This window comes from Triticum dicoccoides, chromosome 7B (assembly GCF_002162155.2).
Source record: "Triticum dicoccoides isolate Atlit2015 ecotype Zavitan chromosome 7B, WEW_v2.0, whole genome shotgun sequence".
NCBI classification, from domain to species: Eukaryota; Viridiplantae; Streptophyta; class Magnoliopsida; order Poales; family Poaceae; genus Triticum; species Triticum dicoccoides.
The window spans coordinates 580,134,583-580,152,020 of NC_041393.1; positions in this window are offsets into that span (position 1 = coordinate 580,134,583).

The window sequence follows — 17,438 nt, forward strand, 5'->3', positions numbered from 1 at the left end:
ATCATATGATATATACATGGTGGATATCCCAAAGGATGGGAATGGCGAAGGAACAGTGGAGGATGACCCCTCCAAGAAACAGCCCAAGCGCCGGCGTCAGCGGCACCGCTCTAAATCCCGCCAAAGCAAGAATGGAGATTCCGGCACCGGGGATAATAACACCCCAGACAGTGCCGAAGACAACCCCCTCCAGCAAGATTCAGCGCAGGAGGACGAAGACGCCAGCCCTCATGAGAAGGCAGCAGACGAAGAAGTAGAGGATTACATGCCTCCCTCCAGAGACGAGGCAAGCCTCGACGACGACGAATTCCTCGTGCCTGAGGATCCCGTTGAACAAGAGCGTTTTAAACGCAGGCTTATGGCCACGGCGAACAGCCTCAAGAAAAAGCAGCAGCAGCTTAGAGCTGATCAAGATCTGCTAGCCGACAGATGGACTGAAGTCCTTGCGGCCGAAGAGCATGAGCTCGACCGCCCCTCCAAAAGCTACCCTAAACTCAAGCTGCTCCCCCGATTAGAGGAGGAGGCATATGAACCTGCATCACCAGCAGACAATACGGCTGACCGACCACCCTGTGGCCGCGACAGAGAGGCCTCTAGGCCCTCCACCAGAACCGTACCCCGGCATCGCTCGAAAAGCACAAGGCCACAGGGGAATGCTCCGGACTTGCGAGATATATTGGAGGATAAGGCAAGACAATCAAGATCGATCTATGGATCGCGTGGGCGCCCCATGATACGCGACGACAACACAGTAAGTCCGGCCGGGCCGAACAAAATATACAAAGCTCTTTTGAACTCCGTCGTGATATCGCCCAATACAGAGGCACCGCACACCCACTATGCTTCACAGATGAAGTAATGGATCATCAAATCCCCGAAGGGTTTAAACCCGTGAACATTGAATCTTATGATGGCACAACAGACCCCGCGGTCTGGATCGAGGACTATCTCCTTCATATGCACATGGCCCGCGGTGATGATCTCCACGCCATCAAATATCTCCCACTAAAGCTTAAAGGACCAGCCCGGCATTGGCTTAACAGCTTGCTAGTAGAGTCAATTGGGAGTTGGGAAGACCTGGAAGCCGCATTCCTCGATAACTTCCAAGGCACATACGTGCGACCACCAGACGCTGACGACCTAAGCCACATAATTCAGCAGCCAGACGAATCGGCCAGACAATTCTGGACATGGTTCTTAACCAAGAAAAATCAAATCGTCGATTGCCCGGATGCGGAGGCCCTCGCGGCTTTCAAACATAACATCCGCGACGAGTGGCTTGCCCGGCACCTGGGACAGGAAAAGCCAAAATCCATGGCAGCCCTCACATCACTCATGACCCACTTCTGCGCGGGCGAGGACAGCTGGCTAGCACGCAGCAACAACCTCAGTAAAAATTCTGGCAGTCCGGATATCAAGGACCGCAATGGCAGGCCGCGTCGCAACAAAAAAAAACGCCGCATTAACAGCGACAATAGCGAGGATACGGTAGTCAATGCCGGATTCAGAGGCTCTAAACCCGGTCAACGAAAAAAGCCATTCAAAAGAACTACTCCGAGTCCGTCCAATTTGGACCGAATACTCGACCGCTCGTGCCAGATACACGGCACCCCCGAAAAGCCAGCTAACCACACCAACAGGGACTGTTGGGTATTCAAGTAGGCAGGCAAGTTAATTGCCGAAAACAACGACAACGGGCTGCATAGCGATGACGAGGAAGAGACCCGACCGCCGAACAATAGAGGACAGAAGGGTTTCCCCCCACAAGTGCGGACGGTGAACATGATATACGCAACCCACTTACCCAAAAGGGAGCGGAAGCGTGCACTCAGGGATGTATATGCGATGGAGCCAGTTGCCCCGAAGTTCAATCCATGGTCCTCCTGCCCAATCACTTTTGACCGAAGGGACCACCCCACCAGCATCCGCCACGGCGGATTTGCCGCGTTGGTTTTAGACCCAATCGTGGATGGATTTCACCTCACCAGAGTCCTGATGGATGGTGGCAGTAGCCTGAACCTGCTTTATCAGGATAAATTGTGCAAAATGGGCATAGACCCCTCACGGATTAAACCTACAAAGACGACCTTTAAAGGCGTCATACCAGGTGTAGAGGCCAATTGTACAGGCTCAGTTACACTGGAAGTGGTATTCGGATCCCCGGATAACTTTCGAAGCGAAGAGTTAATCTTCGACATAGTTCCGTTCCGCAGAGGCTATCATGCTCTGCTCGGACGCACCGCGTTTGCAAAATTCAATGCGGTACCGCACTACGCATACCTTAAGCTCAAGATGCCAGGCCCTCGAGGAGTCATCACGGTCAACGGAAACACTGAATGCTCTCTCCGAACGAAGGAACAAACAGCTGCTCTCGCGGTAGAAGTACAGTGCAGCCTCTTAAGGCAATTCTCGAGTCTGGCCGTCAAGCGACCGAGCACGGCTAAACGCGCCCAGAGTAACCTACAACAAGACCACTTGGCACGTTCCGAGCACGCGTAGCAATGCGGCCCCAACCCCAGCCCCTACAAAATTTCAAGACGGGTCCTTCGCGTACATCATTACGCTCTGAAGATACCATGGGCATAGGGGGAGGGGCACGACCATGATAGGCCCAGAATGCGGCTTAAACACACCAGGGGCTCTCAAGTGTGTCGTTCTTTTTTCTTTTCTTTTTTCTTTACCCACAGGACCCCGTTCATCAGAGGCCCTGTCTGGCAGTAGACTTGCTGAACTCACGATACAACAGCCGGGGAAGGAGAAAGGCTACGACGAATATCCAGGTGGTCTCCATTATGAGTATTAAATCTGTTTTATACACCATTCCGCAGCCTACCCCTGGAGGGGGACATGTTTAATAGTCTCATCCCTTGCTTATTGCACCATTTGTATCGTTCTGCGTTCACAACAGTATTTCCTGAATAAACAATGCACCTTTTTGCTTACAATTGCATTCCTTTCTTAATGCATATGTTCATTTATGACATGTTGCATCCGTACACTTTGGTACGGCTAAATACACCAGGGGCTTATGTTTCCCACATCATGGTGCGATAAGTCCGAACACTTTCACAAGTGCGGCACCCCGAACTTATAGCATTATATGCATCGGCTCCGAATCATGTCTTGGGTCAATAGTTAGGTTTGCCCGGCTCCCATGTTTTGGTACCTTATGTTCCGTTGTATCAGCTAAGGTAGCACTGGGAGAACCACTGCGATTGCGCTCCAGTTGAGTTGGGCGAGCGCCTCAGTGGAGAAAGCTAAAACTGACCGTCACGATGAGGCGAGAGCCGGTCGCTGTTCGAGAGGTTTTTTCGAGTCCCTAAAGACTTATGCCGCTTAGAGCGAGGAACCGGTTTGTCCGGCCCAGGCGTGGATAGCGCCCCAAATTCGGCCTTCCGAACACTAGGGGCTTCGCCAAAATTTAAAATTATAGAATTCTATGGCTAAGTGAGAGTGTTCAAGCATTACAAGTCCAGTTGCCTTGTTCGTTGTGTTGAGCGCCTCCCTAGATGGACCCAAAAATGGGAACAAGAGCGCTCAAATTTATCCCGAACACCCCAGCACTCGGGGCATGGGGCCAAAGCCGACGACTTGCCATCTCTCAAATTTGATAAACGGCCGCATAGAAGGTAATATTTTAAATTAACAAGCGTTGCTTAGCGCATATGAACAAAGTTTTCAGCGCACAGGATAACAAAATGCGAGTCTACTCAAATATTACATCTTTGGAGCACTCACCCGCAATAGTACGGGCACCCTTCAAGACAGTCTTATAATACATCTCGGGAGTACGATACTCCTTGCCCAGCGGTGGCGCGTCCGTCACAAGCTTCTCAGCATCCATCTTGCCCCAGTGCACCTTTGCGCGGGCAAGGGCCCGACGGGTACCTTCAATATAGGCGGAGTGCTTGATGACTTCAACCCATGGACACGCATCCACCAGCCGCCGCACCAGGCCGAAGTAGCTCCCAGGCACGGCCTCCTTAGGCCACAGCCAAACTATGAGGCCCCTCATGGCCTGTTCGGCCACCTTGTGGAGCTCCACCAGCTGCTTCAGCTGGTCGCTAAGGGGCACCGGATGTCCAGCCTCAGCATAGTGAGACCAGAAGACCTTCTCCCTTGAGCTCCCCTCCTCGGCCCGGTAGAAAGCGGCAGCATCGGACACGCTGCGAGGAAGATCTGCGAACGCTCCTGGAGAGCTCCAAATTCGGGTAAGTGATAGGTAATTCACACTCACATGCTTACTTTGCATGAAAAATGCCTTACCCGCTGCTATTTTCTTCAACGCCTTGATTTCTTGGAGGGCCTTGTAGGCTTCGGCCTTAGCAGATTTGGCACTCTCAAGAGCCGATGCAAGCTCGGACTCTCGAGTCTTCGAGTCACGCTCCAGGCTCTCATGTTTTTCCACGAGATCCTGGAGCTCTTGTTGTACCTCCGCCACCCGCGCCTCCTTCTTCTCTCGCTCAGTGCACTCCGCGGCCGCATTACATTCGGCCGCGGACACCGCCTCCTTCAGGGCCGCCACCTCGGTCGTGGCACCTGCAATACCCATGTTATCCTTGTCAATTTCTTGCAACCAAATCCTTTTCTGTAAGGTACAATCTTAATACGGTGTTATTCACCTTCCTTGTCCTCGAGCTGCTTCTTGGCACGGCCGAGCTCGTTCTCGGACCGCTCGAGGCTTTGCTTCAAAGCATTGACCTCCACAGTCAGTGCGGCAGAGGTCAGCAGCACAGCCTGCAATCAGGGGCTACTATCTATGTGGTACTATTCTACATATCAGCCTGCAATCCAGGTCAGCAGCACAGCCTTCAAAGCATTGACATATTTTTTATATATGACTCCTGCGTATATCTTTTTAGATCCTCAGTCCGGCTTTTCTTTCTGAATACCGAACCGAGCATCAGGGGCTACTATCTATGTGGTACTATTCTACATATATCAAAATTCTTACCTCAAAGCCTGTTAGAAGGCTGCTGCAGGCTTCGGTCAGCCCACTCTTGATGAGCTGAACCTTCTGAATCACCGCACTCATGAAGGTGCGGTGTTCCTCTTCAATGGAGGCGCCGTTGAGCGCCTCCAGCAAGCTATCCGGCGCCTCCGGTTGGACGGAGGCCACCGGCGTCGCGGTCTTGCCCTTCTTACGAAGGGGCCGCCCGCCGGACTCCGGAGCCACTTCAGGTTCCGGTGCGGAGTCCGGCGCAAAGTCCGGGAGGTTGCCCTGCGGCACCTCCGGGGCCTCCCCCTCCTGGCGGGTCCCTTCTCGGGATCCCACCTCGGCATCGTCTGCATCACGAGGGGTGGAGGCGGTCGGCAGGGAATCCATATCCGACGCACCCAAGGACCCGCTCGACGAAGCGGGAAAATCATCCTTGGGCGGACTGCCGGGTTGTATGCGGCATTAGAAAGACACTATGTGGCGAAAAGAAAAACCATGAAGTTATTCGGGAGTCCGGATACTTACGATCTCGCCAGGGGCTTGGCCCTTGGAGGCCAATCCTCGTCGTCATCACTGGCGTTGGCGGAGCAGTCCGGGGGAACAGTCTTTCCCTTCTTGGATTCTTCGGCCTCCCTCGTTGGGGAAGCCTTCCTTTTCTTCCCTCCCCCCGCTGGGGGAGAGGCCTTCTTCTTCTCCTCCTCGCCTTTGTGGGAGGAGTCTGCCTCGGAGTCATCATCCGATGACACTTGAAAACAGGAACTCTTCCGAGTGCCCGTGGCCTTCTTCTTGGACTTCTTCTCCGGCACCACGTGGGGTGCCGGAGCCAGCAGCCCCGTTAAGCGGGCGTCTGCTGGGTCCTCTGGCAATGGGGCCGGATAGATAGTCTGTTCAGCCTTCATTAGACAGTCCTATCAAAGGAGAAGGAGTTTAGATCCCGCATAGAGTCAAACTATGGAAAACAAGTGTCCCGTAAAGGGCAAAATCACTTACCTTGCTAGCCGGGCGCTGCGAGCTGAATCCGCGATCTTCGGTAGCGGATGCCAGGGCCTCGGCACCTTTAAACAGCACCTTCCAAACATCTTCATACGTGGTGTCGAAGAGCCCGCTCAAAGTCTGGTGCTGCACCGGATCGAACTCCCACATACTGAAGCCCCGTCGTTGGAACGGGAGAATCCGGCGGACAAGCATGACCTGGACTACGTTGACAAGCTTGAGCTTCTTGTTCACCAGCTTTTTGATGCAGGCATTGAGCCCGGTCAGCTCCTCCGAATCACCCCATGTCCGGCCACTCTCTTTCCAGGAGGTGAGCCGTATGGGGATGCCAGATCTGAATTCGGGGGCCACTGCCCATTCAGGGTCACGCGGCTCGGTGATGTAGAACCACCCCGATTGCCACCCCTTAATGGTTTCCACGAAAGTGCCCTCAAGCCAAGTAACGTTGAGCATCTTGCCCACCATGGCGCCTCCGCACTCCGCTTGGCTGCCCTTTACCACCTTCGGCTTGATACTGAAGGTCTTGAGCCACAAGCCGAAGTGGGGCTGGATGCAGAGGAAGGCCTCGCACACGACGACAAACGCCGAGATATTGAGGATAAAATTCAGGGCCAAATCATGGAAATCCAGGCCGTAGTAGAACATGAGCCCCCGGACAAAGGGATGGAGTGGGAAGCTGTGACACCCCCAAAAATTTGGCCTTGTTTTAATGAATTAAAAAATTTTGCCAGGAATTAAAACTTTGAATTTCTGAGCTCCTTTTTATTTTTAAATCATTTCCTTCCCTGTGATGATGAGTTTTTCCCAGAGAGAAAACTTTCCAAATATGTCATTGGACTTATTTAATCTGTCAAGAGAAACTTTCCCTTATTTAATATAACTAATTAAATAATTAAGTTGCTTGATCTTTACTTTCTTGGAAATGGTTTTTCAAGGTTATATGGCCATATTTGAACTATAACCATTGGATAAATTCACCTAAAATTCTAATCAAAAATTGGAGATGTCATGTGATGTTTTTAAATCACTTTTATACAAAAATATCTTTTATTTATGTAATAATTTGAGCTCTGCATCAATTTTTCCTTCTCTGGTCCAGAGTGCATTTTGCACTACAACCCTTTTAAATAATTCTTTCTAGCCTCCACCAAAATTTTGGGATATTGGTAGTAGCATATGATTCAACATTATGCAAAAACCTAGTGCTGTTCTTTGAAAATTTTGAGTCAATCAACCTCTTTTTCATTCTGGTCCAGCCTTGTGATTTCTACTGCAACCCTATTTAATTTTGCTCCAAAGATCTTGTGTTTTCTCCTACTTCTAGACAGCCCTACCAAACCCCTAAATCCAGGAGCATGAACCCATTGGATTAATTTTGGTTCATGAAATAATGTCATTTATTTCCTGTCCAGAATTGTAGTTTTGCAAAACTTGCGCTAACAAGTTTGTGCTTTTCACAAACTAACCTCACCACTCTCTCTTGCATCTAAGGAGACCCTGATCTGGAGGATTTGGCCACCCCCAAGAAGAGCCTAGGTGCCTGTGGCATTTTGTCAAACACCTGGAGAGCATAGCCAGATTTGGCATGGATTCAAGTTTACACTATGAACTTGGTCACCTGACCTAACAACAATGCCCATTCACCCTCTATCTAACCCTAACCCAGCCCTATTTCTTCCCAGCCTCAACCGCGACCTCTAGCATGCCCTGGCATTACGTCGAGCACGTCCCGTGCACGCCCGGAGCGCGAGCAGAGCGTGCGTTTGGCACGCGTTTTGCACGTGCCGCGCCCGAGCCGACGCGTCGCGCCCCTGGCCTTGCCTCCACTGTAGAGCCACGCCACGCACGTCCCTCCTCACCGCAATACGCCAAGCCGCCACTCGTCACGTCCCCGACAGGCCAGGAGCTAGCCGCCACGGCCGCCGACAGCCCCTGCTCCGTTCAGCGCCGCCCAAGCCTCTTCCGCTCACCACCTGGCCCCTGGAACAGCGCGAGCTCATCCACGAGTGTGTCCGCTAGCGCTCGTTGCCGCCACGACGCCCTAGCTACAGAATGGCGGTCGCCGGCGACCTTATCCGCAGCCGCCGCGGAACCGCCTTGCCACGCCTATAAAAGGAGGCCCCGAGCTTCCCTAAGCACGCAGGCAACCTCAGGCCACCCCAATGGCGCTCCCCTACCTCACATTCGACCCGGGGAGGCCTCCTTCCTCATCTCCGGCAACTCCTGCCGCCGCCACCGCCCCGGCCAATCCGGCACCTCCAGTACCTCCCCCTCTCCGTTCGCTTCGCCAGGAACCTCCTCATCCTCCCGTGAAACCGTCCCCCTACTCAATTTTGATCGGGAACCACCGCAGCCCCAAAATCACTTCGCCCCTGAAACCATCTCCGCCGCGAAGCTCGTCGCCGGCAACTCCGTCCACGTCGGCGACCATAGCGGGTACCCCTGAGTTCGTCTCGACCTCCTGAGCACGCCCATGCACTCAGATCACCGAGGGACGCCGCCATTCCCCGGCGAGCCTCGCCGGAGCTCCGCCCCTGTTCGGTCAGGGGGAGACGACGCGCGCGTGGGCCAGTCAAACCTGACCAGTGGGCCAGGCGGGCCCACTGTCGGTGACTCACGCGGCAGGCATGCTGGATAAGTGGAGGCGTAAAAGGCGCAAATACGTCTTCTCTGTCCGAAAGCGTAATCTCTTTTGAAATGTTTTCTTTTTCCTGAATTTATTAAAAACAGAATTTGACCAAAACTTTGACTAGTTATATCTTGTTAAATACAACTCCAAATGAAATGATTCTTTTTCCTACCTCTCTCAAATTTCACCTAGTTTATTTTAAGATTTATTTGAAAAAATTTCAGAACAACTTTTGGTGCTGTTTTTATTTTGTGTGTTTATTCTTTTATATTGCTAAAATAGGATTTTTGAAGAGAGGAGAAATGTTTCAAGTTTTGGAGTGCACCCTGCCTTTCCACACATTGAAGGCAAGCATTCTGAACCCCGGCATAATATTTTTGTGTGTTCGATGACATGTTCATAACATCACCTCACTTTGGAGAAACTTGTTATTTCATGTGATATGATCATATGCATGGGTGCATGTTATTGATTTCCATGTTGTTGGAAATGGACACACTTGTGATGATAATCACCCTCATGTGCCTTGCATGCATACCGGCAGGAACCCGGGAAAACCTCTGCCTTGGGTAGGCATGAGTTTGTCGCCGGTCTCCGTCGGGACGGTTATGTCTGGTATGGCATGGCAAGGTGATATGAGCGGTGACTCTGTTGGTTGAAATATATTCGTCATGCTAATCATGCAGGGAATACTTAAACCTCCTGAGTCGACCGTAGATCGAGTCTTGTGCCAGTAACCCCATACTTGTTTCATACTGCCACTCGTCTCTACAGCAAGTAGAGTACGATTCAGTAAGTTGTCAACCTCTTTCTAGCACACACCCTACAGAGAGGCCATGGTGGAAGATACCGGTTGTAGCTGGTAGGCAGGCCACCTGGTCCGGGGGCATGGGTGTTTCCGGTTGGGACCGAGAGGGGAGGCCACCCCTTAGAGCGCGCGATATAAATTTGATCCCATGCTACGCGAGGTTGTAGCCTCCCCACTTAGAGTTTGCTTAACAGGTGTCGTGGGTGATTCCAGACACGTGTGAGATAAGCTGGTGTGTGCAAGTTAGGTGTGTTTTCAACAAAAAGACCGTAGACGGAATTAGTCCCGATGGACTAAAGAAATCCGTTACTCGTGGGTAAAGAGTACACCCTCTGCAGAGATTAAACCTATTCGAATAGCCGTGTCCATGGTTAAGGATTACAGTCTGGGATGGGTCAAGTGTCGGTCTTAGTGTCGGTCTTCGGAGGTGAAACTGTTAACCAGAACTGGAACTACTACCTGTGACTTGTGATAATTATGATTATTATTATTGTTGACTAACCCGTGATATTATTGTTATTATCGAGTATCTCTGGGATGGTTCTACCTCCGGGATATTCACTATGATTGTTTATTTTAAAGCCCTTTGTGTGGTGTCGCTCAGACGCTCGACTGTGGCATTTCTTTTAAAGCCCTTTATGTGGTGTCGCTCAGACGCCCGACTGTGGCATTTATTTTAAAGCCCTTTATGTGGTATCGCTCAGACGCCCGACTGTGGCATTTCTTTTAAAGCCCTTTATGTGGTGTCGCTCAGATGCCCGACTGTGGCATTTCTTTTAAAGCCGTTTATGTGGGGTCGCTCAGACACCCGACTATGGCATTTCTTTTAAAGCCCTTTATGTGGTGTCGCTCAGACGCCCGACTGTGGCATTTCTTTTAAAGCCCTTTATGTGGTGTCGCTCAGACGCCCGACTGTGGCATTTCTTTTAAAGCCCTTTATGTGGTGTTGCTAAGACGCCCGACTGTGGCTTTGCTTGTTATTTATTTCATAAATTTTAATACTACTATGTTATTGCAATTTTATAAATAACTTGCTTGCACGCATCAGAGATTTATTTATCTTCTGTGACTGACGTCATGAGCATAAAATATTTTCAGCACATCATTATTATATTATACCTATGTTCATAATGTTTGCGAGTACATTCAAAGTACTCACTGGCTTGTCCCTGGCTATTGTCTTGGCCAGATTTTCTTGCACGAAGAGGAGCGACGCGATGACAGCCCCGGAACCTAAGTAATGGAGATAGAAGCCTCGCGAAGATAGGAGTTAACCTGGTCAGCTGTTCCCGTGGGAAATGGAGTCCCATAGGCACTGATGTTTCACAACCCGCTTCCGCCATCAACCACTAGAAACCATTTGTTGTACTCACAGGCCAGAATGGCCTTGTACTACATATTTTGTTTTCTGCTTGGAATTTCTGTATCAAGTTGGAGCCTCATCAGCTAACAGTAATCCTGGGGCTGATGAGCACGACGGTCTTTTCTGGAAATTTATTACCCGGAAAAACCGGTCGTGACAGACTTGGTATCAGAGCCAGGCTGACCATTGGCTAATCCTATCTTAGCCAGGTCGAAAAACTTAGGCAAACCAACCCACTAGACCTTAGCCAAACCCCAGCCAAGCTTCTCGTGCAAGATAGCCACACAGTAATCCCGACACTTTTGGCAGTCGGTGCCCAACCTATCAGCCTAGCCTGTCGATCGCACACCAGTGACCAGCACCCAAGGCGCCTCATTCGCAAGCGTGCGGAAGAAGACTCCGTCCCCTTTTTCCTATAAAAAGGGCACGCTAGTCTCAACCCAGCACAGCACAGCCGCTACCCCAAACCGAGCCACAATGCCTGGACCCATAGTGCACAACGAGACCACAGCAACCAACCTTGGAGGTTTTGTGACCATCCTCGCAAACCTCACCCATCGTGCCTATGCGTTAGAGGAGCCACTAGAATATGTTGTGTACCAAGGACCCATGAGCGGTGAAGACCGTCAATTCTGGGCCACTGTACACATCTACGGTAGGGTCTAGCACCCGAGCGCCCCTACAGGTTCACCGGAAGAACAACTTCCTTTGAGCCACAAGCCATACAACTAGCTGCTCGAGAGGCTATAGTTCATCTCAGGCACTTGTCGCCCAGAGTTAACTGTCGCTCGTTCCACTACTACCCCAGACGTGAAGGGTATGGTAGACCACCCCAAGTTGCCAACAGAGATCACGAGACAGATCCTGCATTGTTGCACCTGGTGCGCTATGTAAGTGCACTAGAGGAACTGTGCGATCAAATCACTATTGATTTAATTGCAGCTCGTGGAGAGCTGGTTCGTCGAGCCCCGGCGAGAGAAGAAAACGAGCCCAACGCCGACAACCCAGTCGTGCTGTTTGGACAACCGATCGAGACCCCGAGATCAGCTCCAGCCATCAGCCGAGATGCTTTGATGACCCCAGAAGTGCTTCGTCGCCTTTTGGGAGCACACTCCAACGGAGTTGTGGCCAACAATCCCCGCGATGGTCATCATCACTACCCCGACCCTGCAGTTCCTCCGCCATCTCCGACTAATCCCGGCAGTGAGACACGTGGAGAAGCCTTGACATCCACCAGGCACGCCCGTTTAGACATAAACGAGGTACACTAAGCCGTACGAGTAGTACCGAGTCTCAGTGTATCCTCACTTTGTAATCATGCGACCGTGTATATTAACGCAGTCTGTCGTTGTGCCTCTGTTTTAATAGTAGCCTTGCATATTTGGTCAGCGCATAGTTGCATATTTTTCTGGGCACAACTACCAAAACCAACCCGACGACAACCACAGTAACACGTCTCTTTATGAGATATGTGTATCTCTGACACTGACCTGACCTTTGGAGCTAAGCTGGCAAATTTATTACCTTTCACCACGGTAAAATGATCCGGCTCCATTGCTATATAAAGGCCACCTTGTGACCTTACCCAGCAACCCTCACCTTGTGCACCACACTCACAACTTTTTCCGGTCATGCCGAGCCCCAGCATTCACCTGAGAACCCCAGATGCAACCCCAGGTAGCTTTGTCAAAATATTGTGGGACTTTACCCGCAGTACCATGGGTTCTACCCAGCCACCCCAGTACAAGCTGTTCAAATCTAGAATCACCCCATCCACCTCGGAATATTGGGCAGCAGTGTACATCCCTCCTGTAGACCCCAACCAAGATCCAACATAAGTTTCCTTCGTGGGGAAATCTATGCCAACCCCACACTTGGCCATAGAAGCTGCTGCGAAAGAAGCGATTGCTCGCCTTCGATCCGCAGTACCCTATGCCCGCGAACGAGGATATTATTACTTCCCGAGCCGTGCAGCACCCGGAGGAGTGACATCTTTTCCCGGTGGACGCATTGAGAGAGACCCAGTCCTGGCCAACCTTATCCAGTACATCATCGCTCAAGAGCATTTGAACCAACGAGTGATGGATTATCTCCAAGATCTCACTGATCTGAATCCTCAGATTGCCATCGGCAGACCACTGAGGCCCGACCCGGAGAGACGCATACATCGACTGGTCAATCCACTTCCTCCGATAGAAGAGGAGTGTATCCCTTTACCAGAGACATTTTATCAGGACCCCACCCAGTTACCGTTTTCATTTTAGACGTCACTACTGTATTTGTTTTTGCAGCATTTATATTTGCGTGTATCTTATGCATGGTACCCCAAATTTGTGCGACGAGTCGAGTATTTAGTTTCTACTGGTATGAGTAATTTTTCTTCGTGATTAACTTGTGTAACCGCGAAAGATCCTAGTATGAATTTTCTTTTTACTGAATTGCTGCATCATTTATCCCCTCACTACGTGGATTATTATTTTTTTTATTCACGCAGCACCACGGCAGCAGTCTCACAACCGCTCGAACGCATATGGGACTTTTGTTTTTCACAACGGCTCTTAGCAAATCTCGAGGACGAGATTTTTCTTAAGGGGGGTAGTGTTGTGACACCCCCAAAAATTTGGCTTGTTTTAATGAATTAAAAAATTTTGCCACGAATTAAAACTTTGAATTTCTGAGCTCCTTTTTATTTTTAAATCATTTCCTTCCCTGTGATGATGAGTTTTTCCCAGAGAGAAAACTTTCCAAATATGTCATTGGACTTATTTAATCTGTCAAGAGAAACTTTCCCTTATTTAATATAACTAATTAAATAATTAAGTTGCTTGATCTTTACTTTCTTGGAAATGGTTTTTCAAGGTTATATGGCCATATTTGAACTATAACCATTGGATAAATTCACCTAAAATTCTAACCAAAAATTGGAGATGTCATGTGATGTTTTTAAATCACTTTTATACAAAAATATCTTTTATTTATGTAATAATTTGAGCTCTGCATCAATTTTTCCTTCTCTGGTCCAGAGCGCATTTTGCACTACAACCCTTTTAAATAATTCTTTCTAGCCTCCACCAAAATTTTGGGATATTGGTAGTAGCATATGATTCAACATTATGCAAAAACCTAGTGCTGTTCTTTGAAAATTTTGAGTCAATCAACCTCTTTTTCATTCTGGTCCAGCCTTGTGATTTCTACTACAACCCTATTTAATTTTGCTCCAAAGATCTTGTGTTTTCTCCTACTTGTAAACAGCCCTACCAAACCCCTAAATCCAGGAGCATGCACCCATTGGATTAATTTTGGTTCATGAAATAATGTCATTTATTTCCTGTCCAGAATTGTAGTTTTGCAAAACTTGCACTAACAAGTTTGTGCTTTTCACAAACTAACCTCACCACTCTCTCTTGCATCTAAGGTGACCCTGATCTGGAGGATTTGGCCACCCCCAAGAAGAGCCTAGGTGCCTGTGGCATTTTGTCAAACACCTGGAGAGCATAGCCAGATTTGGCATGGATTCAAGTTTACACTATGAACTTGGTCACCTGACCTAACAACAATGCCCATTCACCCTCTATCTAACCCTAACCCAGCCCTGTTTCTTCCCAGCCTCAACCGCGACCTCTAGCATGCCCTGGCATTACGTCGAGCACGTCCCGTGCACGCCCGGAGCGCGAGCAGAGCGTGCGTTTGGCACGCGTTTTGCACGTGCCGCGCCCGAGCCGACGCGTCGCGCCCCTGGCCTTGCCTCCACTGCAGAGCCACGCCACGCACGTCCCTCCTCACCGCAATACGCCAAGCCGCCCCTCGCCACGTCCCCGACAGGCCAGGAGCTAGCCGCCACGGCCGCCGACAGCCCCTGCTCTGTTCAGCGCTGCCCAAGCCTCTTTCGCTCGCCACCTGGCCCCTGGAACAGCGCGAGCTCATCCACGAGTGTGTCCGCTAGCGCTCGTCGCCGCCACGACGCCCTAGCTACAGAATGGAGGTCGCCGGCGACCTTATCCGCAGCCGCCGCGGAACCGCCTTGCCACGCCTATAAAAGGAGGCCCCGAGCTTCCCCGAGCACGCAGGCAACCTCAGGCCACCCCAATGGCGCTCCCCTACCTCACATTCGACCCGGGGAGGCCTCCTTCCTCATCTCCGGCAACTCCTGCCGCCGCCACCGCCCCGGCCAATCCGGCACCTCCAGTACCTCCCCCTCTCCGTTCGCTTCGCCAGGAACCTCCTCATCCTCCCGTGAAACCGTCCCCCTACTCAATTTTGATCGGGAACCACCGCAGCCCCAAAATCACTTCGCCCCCGAAACCATCTCCGCCGCGAAGCTCGTCGCCGGCAACTCCGTCCACGTCGGCGACCATAGCGGGTACCCCCGAGTTCGTCTCGACCTCCTGAGCATGCCCGTGCACTCAGATCACCGAGGGACGCCGCCATTCACCGGCGAGCCTCGCCGGAGCTCCACCCCTGTTCGGTCAGGGGGAGACGACGCGCGCATGGGCCAGTGAAACCTGACCAGTGGGCCAGGCGGGCCCACTGTCGGTGACTCACGCTGCAGCCACGCTGGATAAGTGGAGGCGTAAAAGGCACAAATACGTCTTCTCTGTCCGAAAGCGTAATCTCTTTTGAAACGTTTTCTTTTTCCTGAATTTATTAAAAACAGAATTTGACCAAAACTTTGACTGGTTATATCTTTTTAAATACAACTCCAAATGAAATGATTCTTTTTCCTACCTCTCTCAAATTTCACCTAGTTTATTTTAAGATTTATTTGAAAAAATTTCAGAACAACTTTTGGTGCTGTTTTTATTTTGTGTGTTAATTCTTTTATATTGCTAAAATAGGATTTTTGAAGAGAGGAGAAATGTTTCAAGTTTTGGAGTGCACCCTGCCTTTCCACACATTGAAGGCAAGCATTCTGAACCCCGGCATAATATTTTTGTGTGTTCGATGACACGTTCATAACATCACCTGACTTTGGAGAAACTTGTTATTTCATGTGATATGATCATATGCATGGGTGCATGTTATTGATTTCCATGCTGTTGGAAATGGACACACTTGTGATGATAATCACCCTCATGTGCCTTGCATGCATACCGGCAGGAACCCGGGAAAACCTCTGCCTTGGGTAGGCATGAGTTTGTCGCCGGTCTCCGTCGGGACGGTTATGTCTGGTATGGCATGGCAAAGTGATATGAGCGGTGACTCTGTTGGTTGAAATATATTCGTCATGCTAATCATGCAGGCAATACTTAAACCTCCTGAGTCGACCGTAGATCGAGTCTTGTGCCAGTAACCCCATACTTGTTTCGTACTACCACTCGTCTCTACAGCAAGTAGAGTACGGTTCAGTAAGTTGTCAACCTCTTTCTAGCACACACCGTACAGAGAGGCCATGGTGGAAGATACCGGTTGTAGCTGGTAGGCAGGCCACCTGGTCCGGGGGCATGGGTGTTTCCGGTTGGGACCGAGAGGGGAGGCCACCCCTTAGAGCGCGCGATATAAATTTGATCCCATGCTACGCGAGGTTGTAACCTCCCCACTCAGAGTTTGCTTAACAGGTGTCGTGGGTGATTCCAGACACGTGTGAGATAAGCTAGTGTGTGCAAGTTAGGTGTGTTTTCAACAAAAAGACCGTAGACAGAATTAGTCCTGATGGACTAAAGAAATCCGTTACTCGTGGGTAAAGAGTACACCCTCTGCAGAGATTAAACCTATTCGAATAGCCGTGTCCATGGTTAAGGATTACAGTCTGGGATGGGTCAAGTGTCGGTCTTAGTGTCGGTCTTCGGAGGTGAAACTGTTAACCAGAACTGGAACTACTACCTGTGACTTGTGATAATTATGATTATTATTATTGTTGACTAACCCGTGATATTATTGTTATTATCGAGTATCTCTGGGATGGTTCTACCTCCGGGATATTCACTATGATTGTTTATTTTAAAGCCCTTTGTGTGGTGTCGCTCAGACGCCCGACTGTGGCATTTCTTTTAAAGCCCTTTATGTGGTGTCGCTCAGACGCCCGACTGTGGCATTTCTTTTAAAGCCCTTTATGTGGTGTCGCTCAGACGCCCGACTGTGGCATTTCTTTTAAAGCCCTTTATGTGGTGTCGCTCAGACGCCCGACTGTGGCATTTCTTTTAAAGCCCTTTATGTGGTGTCGCTAAGACGCCCGACTGTGGCATTTCTTTTAAAGCCCTTTATGTGGTGTCGCTCAGACGCCCGACTGTGGCATTTCTTTTAAAGCCCTTTATGTGGTGTCGCTCAGACGCCCGACTGTGGCATTTCTTTTAAAGCCCTTTATGTGGTGTCGCTAAGACGCCCGACTGTGGCTTTGCTTGTTATTTATTTCATAAATTTTAATACTACTATGTTATTGCAATTTTATAAATAACTTGCTTGCACGCATCAGAGATTTATTTATCTTTTGTGACTGACGTCATGAGCATAAAATATTTTCAGCACATCATTATTATATTATACTTGTGTTCATAATGTTTGCGAGTACATTCAAAGTACTCACTGGCTTGTCCCTGGCTATTGTCTTGGCCAGATTTTCTTGCACGAAGAGGAGCGACGCGATGACAGCCCCGGAACCTAAGTAATGGAGATAGCAGCCTCGCGAAGATAGGAGTTAACCTGGTCAGCTGTTCCCGTGGGAAATGGAGTCCCATAGGCACTGATGTTTCACAACCCGCTTCCGCCATCA